This window comes from Tasmannia lanceolata, unplaced genomic scaffold, assembly GCF_043159265.1.
Source record: "Tasmannia lanceolata isolate RefF3 unplaced genomic scaffold, GAP_Taslan_0.1 ptg000020l, whole genome shotgun sequence".
In the NCBI taxonomy this organism is placed as follows: domain Eukaryota; kingdom Viridiplantae; phylum Streptophyta; class Magnoliopsida; order Canellales; family Winteraceae; genus Tasmannia; species Tasmannia lanceolata.
Genome location: NW_027518697.1, coordinates 28377749 through 28383898, shown reverse-complemented (window position 1 = coordinate 28383898; position 6150 = coordinate 28377749). Strand labels below are relative to the sequence as shown.

At 41.3% G+C, this 6150-nt stretch overlaps 1 long non-coding RNA gene across 1 annotated transcript; it reads left to right on the top strand.

Moving 5' to 3' along the window:
* Positions 1 to 1303: 1303 nt before the first annotated feature.
* Positions 1304 to 5908, top strand: LOC143854950 (uncharacterized). Its single transcript, XR_013237640.1, has 2 exons — positions 1304 to 1831; positions 1900 to 5908. It is a non-coding gene; the product is annotated as an uncharacterized LOC143854950 (long non-coding RNA).
* The last annotated feature ends 242 nt before the right edge of the window (positions 5909 to 6150 follow it).

Sequence of the window (6150 nt, the reverse complement as noted above, 5' to 3'; positions counted from 1 at the left end):
TCCTAACCCTCCGATCTGAATGTTAGAGTGTTGATCCTAACCCTCTATAGATCGGAGGGTTAGGATCAACCTATGGAAATAATTTTTGGGGCACAACCTATTTAGGCTATGGCCCGTCTAATGGACGGTTTGGATCATCTTATGGGGCTGGCCATACAGTACTTTAAATAAAGTGAGGAGTGCCCTCATCAAAATACAGTAGTGCTGATAACATTTCCCTATATATATGTTGATATACGTATATATACATGTCTTTGTTAAGTAAGTAACAAGAGACAGTAAGAATTTTTTGAAGACAAATTGGAGTCGAAATAACTCCCATTAGATGTGAGTTATTAATTAATTAAATTGTTAATTAATTATTTAATTATTATAAATTATTACGTATTATTAATTTAATTATTAATAAGCATAATAATGTGTATTCCAAATGAGGATAGTTATTTCCAAACCGGTTTTGTAAAAGTTGCAGAAATTTGAATGGAATTGAGAATTGGGATAGGACTACACATTTGGATAAGGTTTGAGGGGCCTACCACACTCTCAAATTAGTTGAAGAGCTGGGAAAAAGAGTCTCAATTGCTCAAGAACTTTGAGTTGCACTCAAACTGCTTGTTGGATAAGAATTGCTAAATTGTAGGATCTACAAAGCAAGCAATTTGTTTCTAACACCAATTCTTATGAGATAAGGCAACAAGGTGTAGACACCCACATTTTGCTTTACTTTAACCAACAATAACCTAATATATTGATCCGTAGAATTTCATTGGTAAAGTATGCATCCTCAAATTTTTTGAAAAAAACAAAATGATAAAGAGATGTACCTGGTGAGATGATTAGATCCGAAAAATTGAAAAATACCCTGATTGGTGAATTTAGTGTGTTAAATCCATGTGAGAACCCCCTCTATCATTGATTTATATGTTTTAGGTCATTAATATCTTGATCTGACATTACGGATCAATAATCGGGACAAAATAAGCTAGGGTCACTTCATAGCCCGGACCCTGATTCCATTCCGAGACCCGATTTCCGTAAATCGTTAGATCAATGGCAGATCTTGACCTGGGTCTAACCATCCAAAACCACCTAACCTCTCCTCTCATCCTAACCATCCAAACCTCACCTAACCTCACCTAACCTCTCCTCTCATCCTAACCATTCAAACCTCACCTAACCTCACCTAACCTCACCTAACCTTACCTAACCTCACATAACCTTACCTAACCTCACCTAACCTCACCTAACCTCCTATCCCATTCTCCTATAAATACCCTCTCATCCCACCATCCAAGAGAAGAAGAAAAAGAACCCCTCTCTTAGAAAATTGATCCCTCTCCCTCATCTCTTCAAGGGTTCGGCCATCCTTGCCGGATCGGGTGATTTTATACGTTGGGTGATATATATCAAAAGCAGTCATTATCAAGCAAGGAATCATCTTCAAGGAATTAACATCAAAGAAAAATCAAACACAAAGTGGGTTTCCAAAGAGGTAGGCATTTATTTCAATTCTATGTAGGGTCTGTTTTCATGCATATCTTTTACTTTAAAAGAAAAACCATGTTAGGAAGCATGTAGGGTCTGTTTTCCCCCTGGTTAGCCTCTGGTTAGACCCTGGTTGCACCCAGGTTCGCTGCTGGTTGCACCCAGGTTCGATGCTGGTTGCACCCTGGTTCCCTACTGATTCGCACCCTGGTTCCCTGCTGGTTGCACCCTGGTTCCCTACTGGTTCGCACCCTGGTTCCCTACTGGTTCGCACCCTGCTTCCCTGCTGGTTGCACCCTGGTTCCCTACTGGTTCGCACGCTGGTTCGATATTGGTTCGCACCCTGGTTCGATATTGGTTCGCACCCTGGTTCCCTGCTGGTTCGCACTCTGGTTAGACCCTGGTTGCACCCAGGTTCGCTGCTGGTTGCACCCAGGTTCCCTGCTGGTTGCACCCTGGTTTCCCTGCTGGTTCGCACCCTGGTTCCCTGCTGGTTCGCACCCTGGTGCACCCTGGTCCGCACCCTGGTTTGTACCCTGCTTCCTCCTAGTTAGACCATGGCTAGTCTCGGGTTTGCTTCTAACTTAGACCCGACTCACTTGACCCTAACCATTAACCCAATCCAACCAAGTCATATCCCAACACAATCCGAGTCGCATGTCTGAATCCATTTGGCCGAATCTCATAAGCCCGCCCACTTTGAATTCCGAAAATTCAAACCCTTGATGATTCCAATATGCTCAATTCTTTGATGCAAATTCCCAATTCCAAAATCCCATTGCTATATCAATGTTTTTGAATCTCAAGTCCAATGCTCAAATACAAACCCGATTCCTGATCCAAATACCAAACCTGTTTTCCAAAATCCAAGCAACCTCCCCAGCGGAACTACGTGTGGCTTGATCCCCATCGCGGGGTACGTAGGCAATTTGGCACTCCCAAGTTCAGTCGCACCTTTCTCTATCTTTCTCATTCCCTCACACTATTTCATCATCTCTTCCATCCCTTTTTTCACTAACCTCAAGAACTGAAATCGATTCACCTCGTGTCTCTCGGAACCGTTGGATTACGGTTTCCATCGTAAGGACCCTTAGAGCCCAATTTAGGAACACCGGTGTCGTGTCGTGTCCTAAGTTTTAGGGAGTCTTAGGTTTTAGGGAGTCCTAGAGTTAGGAGTCCAGCCTCATCACGGACGTTTGCTATGTATAGCAACCGTGCCATAGGTCTAGTTACACTAGTCACCCAATCTTTCCCTAGGACAAGCCTAGTAAACTAGGATGTAGGCAAACCTGCATTAGTCTAAGGGACCATTTGCATTTAGATGAGAATCATATAGCATCTTAGATGAAATCTTAAGATAATAAAATCCTCAACTTGAATTAAATAACTTCTCCTAAAACTGTTGAAACAGTCAATCCCGTCTAGGTCGGTGTCCTAGTTGAGTTAGGCATAAGTAGCTTAGCTTAGGTGCACCGAACTACGTCGACTCTGATCCCAGTGAGGCTTGGGTACGTAGGCAGCTTGGATGTCTGATGGCATACCACCCGCGAGTCGGCACCACAAACAAATTGTGGTGTTTTGTATATTAATTTTCTTGTAAATGCTTAATCAAATCACTTAGGATTTTCCATGAAATTAGAATTCTAGGAGAACTTTCACTTAGATTGAATCCAGACAAATTAATAAATCAAGATACACATCTAGGATTCACATTGAAATTAGATCATAGGATGCATGTCACTTAGTTCGCACATTAACATAGAGTTGAATGAGCCATTTAAAATAAATTTAAAAGAGTTAGCTTTTGGAATCGAAGACCGATTATCGGGCAGGAATGGTGCATGTGGCGGATAACTCCCCATACCTTCCATTCTCGTAACCAGGTAGCGAGTCTAGATTTCTGGTTAATTACGGGTCCTAGATCCCACATCTAGGTGGCGACTCTGTCAGTCTCTTTCGTGTGGAATTCGGATTGCCTTAGTGATCCCAAGTTCACAGGAAAGATTAATTCAAATCAACATTAAAAGGCACACGCCAATCGCGTGGGTACGAGAGACCAAGAGAGAGAGCGCGTGGCGGCTCGCGCCCCACCCCTCTCGCGGGATCGGGTACCACAGTCTGGCGACTCTGCTGGGGACCACCTAACTTCATTAAAATTTCAAAAGATAATTCATTTGAATTTAATTTAACTGGCTCATAAAAACTCTATACTTGTTAGATTAGTTTGTCTTGTTTTATTTTCTCATCACATTTTACTCGAACTTAACCTAACAAAACCTGAGGGCATCATAGATTGCGCAAACATATTGCACACACTTACATCACTTGCATCTAAACTCTTGCATCTCACGTGCACACACGTCCTATTTTAGGAACCCGGAGTGTTATCTAGCATGGTTGACTGGGATTTCATCACCTGGTGCCTCTGTGCTAGAGAAGCATTCCACCCTTAGCCTAGTACCTTTATGGTACGTAAACGGATCTCTTGTTCACGTACTGATACGCCGGACACTGGTACAGTATATCGAACAGGGATTCGCGCTAAGGGAACTCTTGGCCTTACCCCTAGATTAACCCACACATGCATGTAGTATACGAACACATGTGCATCATGTGTGTGAGCCTAGTTTAGGATATCCTACCCATTGGTGTCTAGATTAGGCCGTGGTCCATCTTCCAATGGTCACGATCGGTCCTTAGATACACGAACAAAGTCATGAGTCGAGATTCTCTCTCCACTCCGATAGATTAGGATTAGGGTTGATGCCTTCAGGTAACACTGATAAAATGTGAAAAAAAAAAAAAAAAATTTCCCTTTGGGTTAGGATATAAATCCCATAATTTTCAAAGATCTCATAGGATTAGTCATTCATGATCTATCCGTTGAAAGCAATCTTATGCTATCTCATCTAATCTTTTGATCGTGCGTCTTTCGTTCTTCTGTCATACGATTCGATCGTATCTTCATGCCATCCCCTAACTGGCAGATGCAGAATCTCACAATCTTTCGATTATGCGTTCTCATGATCTGATCATGCCTGGTCCAGATAATCCAATCTTGCTTGTACCCCTGGTCTGTTCCTCCTCTAGGGGCTACCTTTTTCAAGATTATTTTGCTAAGTCCTTCAGAGTTCACTCTCAGAATCCTTGAGCTAGGGGTATTTCCCTATGCGAATCAGTCATCATTGTCCAAAATTGAAAGTATCAGCCATGATGATGTTCAGAACGAACCAGCCTTCGCCGAGCCTTCAACGCCAAACAGTTGCAGCAGTTAAAGTTTTAGTCACTTACTATTTTATGTTGAGTCAGTCATCATGGTCAGTATAATTGTTGAGTCCGGTCTTACAGTTAAAGGTCAATGCCTAGTCCAGGCAAGTTATCTTCTGTTTCTCTTTCTTATTTAGAGTTGTGAATCGTGAGCATGTTCAGGATAGGTCGTCTGATGTAATAGCTTTTCTTTAAATAAAATTTCAGTCAGTTCCAAAAAGTTCACTTGTGTCTGTTCTTAAGTGTGCTTCTGATCTTAAAATAAGACTCCCTCCTCAAATGAGGACAAAATTGACGAAACTCCACTTGAGTCACAGCAATTACTTGAACGAGAGGAGGAGCGCCAATCCCAACCTTTCAAAGATGAAATTGAAATGATAAACACTGGCACTGAAACTTTGATTCAGTGAATGCCGATTGAAAATACATTACCCTCTAAAGAGTGTGAAGAATTGATAAAATTATTTCAAGAATAAGAAGATTGTCTAGAAAAGCTACAACCGATACCAGGGGCAAGACATAGATGGAAAGCTCAAAGAAAATGAAGAAAGTGAGAAGATATATGCTATACAAGGGGCATAGAGTGGAAACAACTTTCATATTTCCAATCAATGACCTTGGTTCTCAAATTCATAACATAAAGCCAACAAATTCAAGATAAGAAGTTCAAGAGCAAGCATTGAAAAGTGATCATCAGATATCAAGAGTTAAAAATCCATAGATGGAGGATGTCAAAGAACAAGTTTCGCTTTATGAAAGTCGAAAGTACGCATTAGAATCTTGGAAGAAGAAGATACATTATCTCTTACCTGGAAATGCCGTCAAACTCCATGAAAAAAAAAAGAAAAAATAAATAAATAATCAGTACCAGAGAGACTCTAGTAACCTAGATCGATTCTCATTCTGAACATCGGAAGGCCTCCTTTGGCCGAATAAATCCCAAAATCAGAACCCAACGTCAAAAGAATACCGGTTTGCAAACCCTCCGAGCCTGAATCAAATTTTCTTGAAAACCCATCAAACTCGGGGCATTTCCCCGAACTACGCGAGACCTGATCCCTATACTGGGGTACGTAGGCAACTCGGTTGAACCGAGTTCGGTCGATTCAAAAAGGAAAAGAAATTCAATCCTTTCAAAAAAAAAAAAAAAAAAGAGAGGGACAAGTTCCAAAAGAAGAGAAGTTAATTGTTCCAGAAAGAAAAGAAAAAAGGAAAAAAAAAATCAAACAATTTATCTTCAAACTAGGGGCATTCGCCCTGAACTACACACGACCTGATTCCTACCTTGGGATATGTAGACGACCTGTTCACAGGTTCGGTCGAAATCTTTGTTGAGCCTTAAGCCATTCTTTGAAAAGCCCTATCCTACCTATAAAAGTCCTTCTGGTGTTCAGAACT